General features: G+C 36.7%; 1 long non-coding RNA gene across 1 annotated transcript in view; it reads left to right on the forward strand.

The window, feature by feature from the left end:
- Positions 1–1,292: 1,292 nt before the first annotated feature.
- Positions 1,293–12,978, forward strand: part of LOC149122673 (uncharacterized) — a 48,050-nt gene continuing 36,364 nt past the window's right edge. Inside the window, exon 1 of the long non-coding RNA XR_016219748.1 lies at positions 1,293–1,455. This is a non-coding gene — a long non-coding RNA (uncharacterized LOC149122673). The remainder of the gene's footprint in view (positions 1,456–12,978) is intronic.

Consider the following 12,978-nt stretch of genomic DNA (forward strand, 5'->3'; position numbering starts at 1 on the left):
TTGGACTGAAGTGCTAATGTGACATAATTTCTTCCACGTAATGTTACATGTGCCTAAATCATTAAAATAATTCATAGAATATTCAAAGGATTTGGGCTAGCTTTGTGGCATAGAGGATAAAGCTGTACCCTGCAGCACTGGCTTCCCATATGAGCACTGGTTTGAGTCCCAGCTGCCCACATCTTATGCAGCTCCCTGCTAATGTCCTGGGAAAGCAGAGGGAGGATGGCCCAAGGGCTTGGGCTCCTGCCCCAACATGGGAGACTGGAAGAAGCTTCTGGTGCCTAGCTTTGACCTGCCCAGCCCTGGCCCTTGTGGCCATTTGGGGAGTGAACCGGTGGATGGAAGATCGTTCTCTGTCTCCCTCTCTCTCTGTAACTTTACCTTTCAAATAAATAAAAAATTAAAAAAGAATATTTAAAAGACAGCCAAACTAAATGATATTTTCCTGAGGCAAGAGTGTAGAAAAGTCAGGCACCAAATATGCAATTTCAGGTTTCTGGTAAAAATACTTATTCATAGTCACAAACTTATCATTTGATTTACGATATATTGGAGCCATTTCCATGGGTTTCATCTACAAAATCACTTCATTTGCACAGTGAGAATGTTTATACCTACTCATCCTGCAGAATTCTTTTTTTTAAAATATGGACAATTTGTAAAGCATTAAGGAACTACAGGAAAAAATACATTGTGTCTGGAATAGTAAGAAGGTGGGTCAAACTATATCAATATCCTTTAACATTTATGTAGTGATCTCTTGCTTTCTCTAGTGACATGCCTGTAACATGGCATTCGTTAGTTGTCCCTGGGAATATGATGGTAGGAGATATGGTTTCAAAAAAATTGTATTCCCAAAGGAAAGTATTTGAAAAGCACTGTTAACCCCATCCAAGCAGGAATTATTAAGTAAACCCCAAACCCTACATATGCAGAATAAGACATTGGAAGTAAAGATCTTATATATTCCTGAAGCAGAGACTTGTCTTCAGTGTCTAATATACATGCAAAACATTGCATACTAACTCTGGCAAAGGAAAATTTAATGGAAACTGACATTCGAAATTTTCTAATAGTGGTAGAAAAACCATCAATTTTTCATTTTTATAGTGTATTTTCAATGGGGCAAGGAGAAGAGATTAGAAAAGATGCAAAATTAGAAAAATGAAGTGATCTTTTAATAAGCTTTATCTTCCTTTGGACCACAAAGTGCAAATAAACATGAAACAGATGGCTTGGGTTAAGAGGTCACAGAAAAACAAATTTAAAGTCTCGAGACCCAAGTGTTCATGGCAAAATGCTTGCTGAGTCCTATTAAGAACTCAATATCATATTCGAAGGTTTGAAAATCCAAAGGAACATCACAAGCATACTTCAGTGACAGATCTCTAAGGTTGCAAAACTCAGAAGAATGCTCGGACTGAAGTGTTTGCAAGGAACTCCAGCCTCCAGGTGACTGGGAATTTGCACACTTGGCAAAGCGCTTCTGGTGTGACTTCCTACGCCATTGGAATTTTCGTTTACCATGCCAGCATGTCATTCAGAGGGCCAAATGAGTAAGGTACAGTAAAGGAGGGAGAAAGCAGTGTGGTAGAGCTGAGGCTGGAGGCCAGCACATGCCGGACTCTGCAGTCCTTGCTTAGAAATTTGGGTTTTGTTCTGTGTGCGATGGAAACCCATTCTAGGTTTTACAATGGGAAGAGACTTATGGGAAACCATATGACTCAGTTTGCATTTTCAGCAACTACTTTTGGTACAATGGGGAACATTATTTGAAATGGGGGCAGATTTATAAGTGAACTCTCCAGTCCACAAATGACGGTTCCCTGACATAAGAAGCAGGGGTGAGGGGTCAGTGTTGTGGCACAGTAGGTTTAAGCCACTACTTGTGGTGCCAGCAACCCATATCAGAGAGTTGTTTTCTCTCTCTCTCTTCTCTCTCTCTCTCTCTCTCCCTCCTTCTGTCTCTGTCTCTCTTTCTCTGTTGCCCTGCCTTTCAAATAAATAATAAATAAATAGTTCATGAGAAATGTAAGCAAAAGATAAGTTCATTTACAAAAAATAGAGATGCAAGGTTGAGTGCACAGGGATAACTTTTGTATTAGATGTAGGAGATGAGGAAAAAGAAGGGGAAAAGACCCCCTGCCATGAATGAGATGAGGAAAATGCTGGGTAGCTGCATAACTATGAGAACTAGCAATCAAGGAATATGTTTTAGACATTCTAGTTGGAAGTGTCTAGAGATAATAAGAGTAGCTAATATATAGCAGGCAATTGACTATGTGCCAGAGTGTGTTTTAATCACTTTGAAATAACATATTGATTCTTATCATTATAATTATTATTTCCATTGTACAGAACAAAAACTGAGGCCTAAAACCTTAATACAAAAACATACTGCTTCCATACAACTAAAAAGTGAACTTAAGAATTTAATCGGCTCCATCTAACTCCAGAATCCTTGTTTTTAAAGATTTCATCTGGAATACCTCCCTATATACTTTGTTATTTAAAGGATAGGCAAGCAATTAGATAAATGAATTTGCAATTCACACAAGAAAGCTTTCTTACAGATAAAATGTAGGAGTCATTAAGTGAACATTTGCAGTGGAGTTATGACAGCAGTATTTGGAGTGGAAGGAAGCTAGCATCCGAGGCAAATGCATGCAGCCAGCGTAGGACAATGATTTGACAAGTTTATTTTGGATGGTAATAAACAAATGAGATTGCACCAAAAAAATTTGGAGTTAAGGAGCTTTTATGTTTTAATGTTGGTGTATGTTTGTATTCAAGATGCAGCCTGTTTTGTAGGTGAATGAGAATAATTTAGGGGAAAAGAAGAGATTTCTGATTTAGGAGAGAAGAGAAAAAAACTGGTGGAAGAAACCACTGCAGATCACGCAGATGGAGATAGAATTGAGGTTCTCATTGCTTTTAATTTTTTTTAACAAGAATTAGTCAAGTTCATTAATTGAGAGAAAATGATTTTAAAAAAACGTGTGAGATGAAAGTGGTATGCCAAGCCTCTGTCTGGCCAAGATTCTCTCCTCATGGGTGTGATTTAAGAGACCACAATTCCCTGAGATGAAATAGTAGTGACAAAATCATGGTTGGCACAGTAAACACACACACATCCTCTCACCCTACTCCAGTATGACAATCGAATCTAGGTAAGGTGAGAATCATCACGATGTCAGTTGTATACTAAAGTACAACAGAAAAGTTTATTAACTTTCAACAACGTAAGCCTGGGAAAGCAGGATTATCCTGTAGTTCTGAGTACAATACTGAAAATGCAAAGAACTTTTGCTCACCTCGCAATTCTTTATTTTATTTCTCTCTTCCAAAATACGTATATCCAGTGGAATTATAGTACAGCAGCCTAGATTCTTTGAGTCCTCATGGTTTCCTGGAGAAATCGTCCCTCACCACACCAGTTTCCTGCAAGATAATTGTATCCCACACATCTGTTTTTTCCCTCTACATTCTTTTATTCTTTAAACTTGTCTAACTCATCTGGAATACTACTTGCAAAGATCTATCTGCAGCATCCAGCACACAGCACTACAGGAAGTACTGATTCTAATAATGTGATCAAGCCTTACAAGTCAAATTTCATTCTTTTTATCACTGGGGCCTCCAACCCCTTCATGCAAGTCCAACTCTATGCAGAAAAGCATAGCTCTGGTTTTCCTTTGGGAAGAGGCAGTGTTACATTTAGTAATTGCCATTGTGTACCTGTGTGTTTCATAGTAGAAGACATTTTTATTTTAATCAGTATTGAACCATGTGCTGATAATCCAATTTGGAAAATACACATAGAGTTAATTATTTGATTTTAATAGAAAGCAAACAGAAGACAAGCAGTTCCACTTCTCAACAACCACCAGTTTATTCCTTTATTTATTTATGAATATTTTTCCAGCATTTTACTAAACATATTTTGCTAAATAATTTATTATTTAATATATAAAACAAGACATTTAAGAATTAATTCTTTCAAGAATAGTTTCTTGAGCATTTTACAAGACATTTATCTCCTGGGAGGGTTCATGGACAATTTATGTTTCCAAAATGAATTAGGCAGAAGCTCTGTCCTCAGAAATTAATTGTAATAACATATGCTAAAAATAGTTTTAATAGCAGTCAAAATAAAAACCATTCTATAATCCTATGTGCTTTTGGTTTTCTACTGTAGCTAATGCACTAGACTTTAAGTCAAATGACCCTTCCTGATTCCAGCTTGGCCAGAGTTAAAAACTTCACCGAGGAGTCAGTTCCTTCCTAGGTATAAGTTAAATTCTGACACAGTTCCTAAGTCTGCCTTTTAGCACCCAGAGAAGACTTTAAGTGTTCTTATTTGGCATCTTAGGGGAATTAGCCATAAGTTTATCCATTCAGCCCTATTTTGTGTCTGGGTTCAAAAGCTCAGTAGCTGAATTTTCCTTTGATGTGCTCAATCCCATGGCATGAAGCTGTGTCCTCTGCAGCTTTGCTCTAACAACTACCAATTTACCTGGCTCCCTCCTATCCCAAACCTCTGGGGTTATCACTCAAGTTTCAAAAAAAAAAAAATTAAAGGATTATTTATTTGATGGGCTGAGTTGCAGAGAAAGAGGGGGAGATCTTCCATCCGCTGGTTCACTCCCCAGTGGTCACAGTGGCCAGAGCTATTGCCAAAGCCAGGAGCTAGGTAGCTTCATCTGGGTTTCTCATGTGGGTGGCAGGGACCCAAGTACTTGGACCGTCTTGCAATCCTTTCACAGGTGCACTGGCAGGGAGCTGACTTGGAAGTGGAGCAGCTGGGCATAAAGCAGTTTCTAAAATGGGATGACAGCCTTGCAGGCAGTGGCTTAACTCATTGTGCCACAATTCTGGGCTGGGGGTCTCACTTTTAAATCAAACTCTCAAGCCTGTGTTTCTTTTAGCTGCATCTCTGACCAATTCCTGTGTTATTTTTCAAGTTTCAAACTTGTGACATCTCCCCTGGGAAACAACATCTGATTTCTTTTCTGTCTTTCCAGGACACATACACATAAAAGGGAACTATTTAAGTGGTCACTGAATTAAACAACACAATTGGATGTGGTGATTTCAAAGTTGACCCATATGTTCAAGCTCACACAAAACCCAAGTTGTTCAGCTTAGTTGTGTTAGTTGTGTTTTCAACATGTAGAACACCAAGGGAGATGATAATCAAGGAAGTAAAAATAATTTTTTTCAAATTGTAGTAAGGAAGAAAGTGAGGGAAGGGAGAAAAAGTGATGCCAAGCCACATGTCTGAGAAATGCAGAGTTCGCAAAATGAAACTTAATCAAATGGAGACTAAGAAAGAACTGATTCAAAACCAAGGTGATTGATAATTGGGATATACTTGAGGTCCACTTAAATGTATACCTGAAGTAAGACGGGCTTGAATTATACACTGTTTGCTGTGCTAGATGAGTTACTTCCCCCTTCATTCATTCATTCATTCTCTTTTGGTGGATGGTACCACTATCCAGCTATCTCCCTAAGCCAGAAAACTGAGAGAGATTAAGTCCCCATTTCTCCATTGCTATCACCTGCCTTCCCAAATCCAATCAATTAGCCTATCTTGTGCCTCAATTTGACTTTTAAATATTCCCTTTCTCCAGCTCTGTCTTCCATGTGAGTTCAGGCTTATATCGTATTATGACTAAAGAATAACTTCCCATCTCTTTCAACTAATTCTTCACATTGCTTCCAGCATGCAGAAAAACTGCTTACAAAAACATTTCCAGAGGCCCCTTCGAATCTCTTGCTAACAATCTAATCTCTTCCAAAGGACGAACAAGATGCCTCACGTGACTCTGCTTGTCCCCCATTTGGCACTGCTCCTAATTTTACTGCCATACTTACTTTTCCCAAATACATACCAGGTGTTCAGGCCTTCTTCTATGCTATTGTTCTAATTTCTTTCTGCATGAAAAGACTTTTCCATTCTTATCTGTTAAGAGGTTTCTAATCCATCCCAACGTTTCTTTAAAGATTTATTTATTTATTTGAAAGTCAGAGTTACACAGAGAGAGGAGAGGCAGAGAGAGAGAGAGGTCTTCCATCTGATGGTTCACTCCCCAGTTGGCAGCAACGGCCAGAGTTGCGCTGATTTGAAGCCAGGAGCCAGGAGCTTCTTTAGGGTCTCCCATGCAGGTGCAGGGTCCCAAAGGCTTGGGCTATCTTCCACTGCTTTCCCAGGCCATACCAGGCAGCTGGATTGGAAGTGAAGCAGCCGGGTCTCGAACCGGCGTCCCTATAGGATGCCGGCACTGCAGGCCAGGGCATTAACCCACTGCACCACAGCACCGCCCCCCGCCCCTGCAACGTTTCAACTCAAGTTCATCACCTTAATTAAACCTAAGATCCAACGCAGACACGATTTTCACTATATTATTTCCTGCCTCTTTTCCATTATTCCTTTACATTATTTAGCATATTGCATTGTACTGACCTTTCTTTATCTGTTGTCTAGACTTAAACCATGCATCTGTAGGAGCAAGGATTCAAAAATCAGTACAAGTGTATACCTGACATTGCTGGATTGCTAAAGTCCTTGTTGACTAAAGAATGATAAAAGGGAGCAACAACCACCTTGAGAAGTCTGATTTCTTGAGCATTACAATTTATTCCTGTCTCTTTATGTTCTCAGTGACTAAACACTAAAATTTCTCTGTCTCTCAAGATTAGGTCTATTCTATCTGTGGTGAGACCCTTTTGTGGGTAACTGCTGTTTGCAGATCTGTTCCTATCGACTTCCCTATGACGCTTGCCTACATCTAGGAGTCTAATTTAACACATACCCCATCTAACTGGGTCCCATACTTTTCCTATAATCTACTTCTCAGAAGAGAATTCCTTCAGGTTTCTTCCACTTTATCCAGCCCCAAGGAGCTGCCTTATATCTACTTTTCAAGCCTGAACTATTTCCATACTTCCCTGTCTCACCACTCATGCCATTTATGATCCTCATTCTGAGATCTGCATTCTTCTGTTTTATACTTCCCTAGAATGCAAACCATTCCAAAGAAATCTCAGTTCCTGGGGCAGTGCAATACCTCCTAACGGCTTCCTTACTAGTTCACTGTAAGGCAAGAAATGTCTCAAGTTCTCACTGCGTCTCCTTCCCCAAAAAATGTATAGATTATTTATTTAACACTAAATACTTGTTTAGCCAATTCTTATGCTTTCATCAATATTTTGTGAAATGAGAGCTTGGAGCACTAGATGGATGATTTCTCCCAACTGTTCTCTTGGGAAAATGCCATAAAGGGAGAAGGTAACAGACCACTAAAAGAACACGATGTTGTTGTATTTAGGTAAAACATTGATGCTGTACACGGCAACTAACTGGGTATGAGGATAAGATAAACAAACTGCACCCAAAGTCAGAGCTGTGTTTGGGAATAGAATATTTTTATGAATTCCTATTAATATTTTACTTCTGAAAGTACCATGTGGGATTAATCATTTGAATCATCGTGACTAAGAGAATAATCACAAATAGAAGATGCCTCTTAGATGAGTCTCCTTTAACCTCTTTCAGGATGTCAAGAAAAGTTTTTCATAGATGCACTGTAATATGTTGCATCTGGATTGGTAAATGGTAACTAATCAGGATGAAATCTGACATACAAAATAGGCTGGTTAGACTCTTCAATTAATGGCTATAGATATCATATGTGGTCTACTATCTGGGGCATTAACACATGACATGAGATCCACTCACATGAAACCAAATCTCTGACCATGACTTCTGATGCTAACAGAAGCTGTAATTACATGTTACAGTGTGTGGATCTGATCATTTTTAAAAGAAGATATAATTAAAATAAAAATTTCAGCTTCTAAGTCTTTTTTACAAGCATAAAAAATCGTGACAGTATTTCTATGCAGTCTTTAAGAGAGACTTTTATTTTTCAAAATTTTTTTCAAGAAATCAACTTTAATATCAGGAAGTTATCTATAGAAGTCCTTGGTGCCCTATATCTGAGGTAGGGATTTCCCCAGTAAAAGGTAATATAATTCAAATGCATTTTTGTCTACATAAATTTTATTGCTTAGCAGGAAAGAAAAATAATTCTGAAGAGCCATCTTTTTTGAACACATATTATTTTTCTTAAGCCATAGACACTCATCTGCTTTAGTTCAGTGAGTTAAAACTTAGACTCAGTTGATAGCTTTACCTACTTGTTTTTTTTTTTTTTTTTGACAGGCAGAGTGGACAGTGAGAGAGAGAGACAGAGAGAAAGGTCTTCCTTTGCCGCTGGTTCACCCTCCAATGGCCGCCGCTGCAGCCGGCGCACCGCGCTGATCCTGGCAGGAGCCAGGAGCCAGGTGCTTTTCCTGGTCTCCCATGGGGTGCAGGACCCAAGCACCTGGGCCATCCTCCACTGCACTCCCTGGCCATAGCAGAGAGCTGGCCTGGAAGAGGGGCAACCGGGACAGAATCCGGCGCCCCAACCGGGACTAGAACCCGGTGTGCCGGCGCCGCAAGGTGGAGGATTAGCCTATTGAGCCACGGCGCCGGCTCAGCTTTACCTACTTGTTAATGAAGCAAAGCAATCAAATCTGTAGAAAATAAGATATATCAGTCATTAGAAATATACAGATTGCTCTTCAACAGCAATCACTAAATTACCATTGTAGTTTAATAAGTTTATTTGTGGTATCTATTCATTTCTTCAGATGTTGGGAAACAAAATACAAATTGTTACCTTAGTATTTGCCCTAAAAAACTTTTATAAGCCAATTAATGTTAGTTTTATATTCAGAAAAACTGTTTTAAAAGGACTTTGGAGTCTTTCAAGCTGTTTGAGATGTTACTTGTAGAACAGGGAGATCACCTTTAGAAGACAAAGACAATCTGCAGGGGAAAGAGGTACTGAAAAGCTCGTTTATAAGTTACAAAAAGTAGCCTTTACAAATCAGAAAAAAGGCCTATTTTTCTGTCTGAACTCTATTCTATTTTTACCATGGAGTTATTAGATATGATTATGCTAAGTAAATGTTTATCTCTTTCATAAGTGTTTTTTTTTTTTTTTTTTGGCAAAAATTCAGCATTGGGTTTCCTACCAATAGAAGGAAGTGTGTGATGCAGGTGGGGCAGTGTTTGTTTCATACAACCTCAGTGAAAACCATAGGTAAAGATCATAAAAGTTTTGAATGATTCTGTTATTACAAACTTCCCATTACTACACCTATTAAAGAAAAATAGCATTTGATTTAATATGAATTTTCAAATATGGGGGGTAGTATCAAATCAATCTTTTCAGTCATTAATATTGATTTCACATTGGGAACAATTATGTAAATGAATAAGAAAAACAAACGTTTTATATTGCTGGTGGATATCTCTATTAAAGTTGGAAATGCTACTGTAATAAAACTATTCATTTTCCAAAAGGGATCATTATGATAGGCACACGAAAGCATTGGTCCATGGTGGGAAAGAAGCAATTAGGTGGGGATTGACTTCACGAGTGAAAAGGAACAAGCTTTCACGTATGTTTTTCTGTGTAAATGCTCCAAACACCTTTTGAATGACGATTATTTTTCAGGGGATCTGGTAGTTTTTGTTCCCGTGTTTTCTCTTCATATATCATATTTCATAGCGTATTTTAAACCTAGAAACACAGTGAGATTTAGGCTAAAATCACTTACGTTTGTTTTGAACTTTAAATTGCCATGCATTTATTAGATCAACTCAAATAAGATAAGCTTTACTACTACTCTTCATTTATAATTACTTTGTAGTGAAATTAAATATGTAAACAAGCAAGGCATAAAATTGATTTGCCTTTTATTAACTAGATGTCGCAAAATTTCAAAATATGTAGTAGATTTGTTAATTTAGCAATGCATTTTCATTTGAATTATACGTTCAGATTCATCAGTTCACCTGATCCATAATTTGACTTCCGTGGTGAATATCAGGAAGCATGAATCATACAATTGCTGTGAGAATGGGTGTTGCAAACTGAAGCTTAGCTCAAAGTGAAAATTTATGAAATAAACCTACTGAAGTCACACAGCCAATTTGATTCATGGGGAGACCATGATACTTTTGGTTTATCATTATTCTAATATGGTCATAAACAGACAAAAGATATTCTAAGCAATTTTTTTTATCACAATTCAATGAAAAATTTGATCCAAGTGTTTTAGTTTTCCAGAAGATGCTTAACTAACTTCTGGGATGATAACTGGTAATGCTTTTGCAGACTCAAGCTGTCACAAGATACACAGGAAGAATCTACACTACCCAGGAGAACAAGGAGGATAAATAAAGTATTTGAGGGAGAATTTTAATTCAGGTGTGGAGATAAAGGAGTTTGAGGCAATGTACACGTGGAGATGTCAAGTCGGCAGTTAGATAAATGAATTTGTGCTGTCAAATAGGGTTCACTCAGAATGTTAAGGTTTAATTGAAATTAGGGGTCTGAAGAACTGAGTCTGATTAGCCATGAAGAGTACAAATTGAGATGAGAAAGTGCTCTAGAATTGCTCCCTGGAAAAACACCACTTTTTTTTTTTAAGTATGGAGAGGATGGTAATTTAGCCAAGGAGACAGAGAAGACCAAGGGAGATACATCACAGAAGTGAGAGTTATATCAAGAACAAAAGCAGTTAAATACATCACATGCTTTCACAACATGCTTAACTTGTTTCAATCTTATTTTTTTATGGAACTTACTGAATTTGAGATGCATGTTTTTAAAATGAAATAGATTTCATGAGGAAGGTATTTCAGGATATACTCTCATTTCTGTAAATAATACGTGGCATTTAGAAGAGCTTTAGAAATGTTTCTGGTTGAGTAAATTAATTAATTTGTGAATAAATATATGAATGAAGAATGAATGATTGAATACCAGATGGGCTTGCAATTACAGCAATGATAATAATGTGTCTATAAAATATTTAAACAAGGAATTCCTAAGCAAATTAGGCAAGAGAAGTTTTATTGATGTGAGGACTATAAATTAATGAGTTGTCACATATTCTGCAAAATCAGTATGTTTCAATCATTAATATATTTGAGGAACTTTTTTTTTTTAATTTGAAAACATTTTTACCTGATCTATTGATGGTCAATACAGTTGTTTCATAATATGAAAACTGCAGTTATATTAGTCCCAAATTACTGGCCTCACCAAATATGAGACCTAATTTTTATATTTATAAATGAATATGAATCCTATAGCCCTTGAGCCAATATGGCCAACAAGATGTATATTGTATAGCCTATAAAATACTGGCGCTGAGATGATAGCATTCTGCTTTTCCACTCAGAGATTTGATAGCTAGTGGCTTACTTTCATAAGCAATTTTAACTAATTAATTAATTTATTTGTGTCAGAGACAGAGGGAGAAAGGGGTATCTACCATCCTCAAGTTCACTCCCTGAGTTCACAGCAGCCAAGATTGGGCCAAGCAAGAGCCAGGAGCTAGAAATTCAATCTAAGTCTCTAATGAGAGTATCAGGGACCAAACTTCTTAGAACCATCACATTCTGCCTCTAAGGTTGTGCATTAGCAAGAATCTGGAGTCAGGAATAGAACAGGACTCAAACTAAGGTACTCTCACACAGAATGAAAGCATCACAGGTGATACTTTAACCACTATGTCAAACACCCTCCCTGACAATGAGCCTTTGTCAAGATTAGGAGAAAGAACAATAGAAAGACCAGATGGTATTTGATAATAACACAATGATGTGGTCAATGAAAATCACTGACAATGACACACTGATCTGAAATCCAATTTTCTCTCCACCGTACTAAACCATCCTTAATAGATTGAAATGAAAAATAACTTAGTGTTTTCAACTTCCTTCTGTAACTACATGTTTAACCAGTAATTGTTAAGTTACTCCATTTTTTAGGCACTACAAAAATATAGTTAAATAGAATAAAATAAAGATAAACTTCGCGTAATCTACCCATAGATTCAGATTTTTTATTTGTATGGGGGATATGCACATACTGGGTATAGCTTGCTATTATAGCATTGATTTACAAATTTTAAACATAAATATACTGAAATATATGAATATATATAGAATATATTTTATTATTGGCATCATTGTAGTGAACAGAGATTTAAATAATTAATTTTATAATGTTGTGATGTTGATATATGGCAACGACATTTATATTATTGTCAAGCCCAGGGGGGCATAGACAATGTAAAATTCAACATGTTATTTAATTAATTGAATATATACTTATCTAGTTTAAGATGAATTAATGGTTCAATTCAGTTTGTTATAGAATTAAATGGTTGACTCAATCTTTCCTTCTTCATCCATCTCAAACATTTGAGAAATAAATAGCTTTTCTTTTTCTTCATATAATTCTTCTGAAGAATTGAGATGATTACTCCCATGAATCTATTGAGGGGGCCTGTGTGAATAAATGATACATATGGGGTTTACACTAAAGAGAAGATAAATAAAAGTTATTTAAAGTTGTCTGAAAGTAAAGGTATCCCTTTCATGCTAATGTAATATGAATGATAATAAAATATTTTAGTGGATAAAATACATGTATTGAATAAATGAAATAAAATATTATAGTCAATGATTTCTAATTTTTTGGCCTCACCAACTTTTCATTTGTTTTCTGCTTGTCTCAACTGTTCTTTGTTCCCTCTACCCACTTCTGTTACTTTCTATGGATTTAACTAATTATGATCTCATTTTAACCCCTTTATTTACTTGTCAGCTGTAGTTCTTTTCTTGGGTTTTGTTTGGAATTATACTACACAGCTTTAATTTATCACAAAGTTGAAGAACATCATACCACTTCATATATAATAACTTCACAAAAGTAAGCTAATATTTCTTACTTCCTGTTACTTATGAAATTATTACCAACTCACATACATTGTATGTATTCCACAATTTACTGCTATTGTTTTTATTTTAACAATAAATTATCTTTAAAGGTATTAAAA

Source organism: Oryctolagus cuniculus, chromosome 13 (assembly GCF_051225735.1).
Source record: "Oryctolagus cuniculus isolate XC-2025 breed Fujian yellow rabbit chromosome 13, ASM5122573v1, whole genome shotgun sequence".
NCBI lineage: Eukaryota > Metazoa > Chordata > Mammalia > Lagomorpha > Leporidae > Oryctolagus > Oryctolagus cuniculus.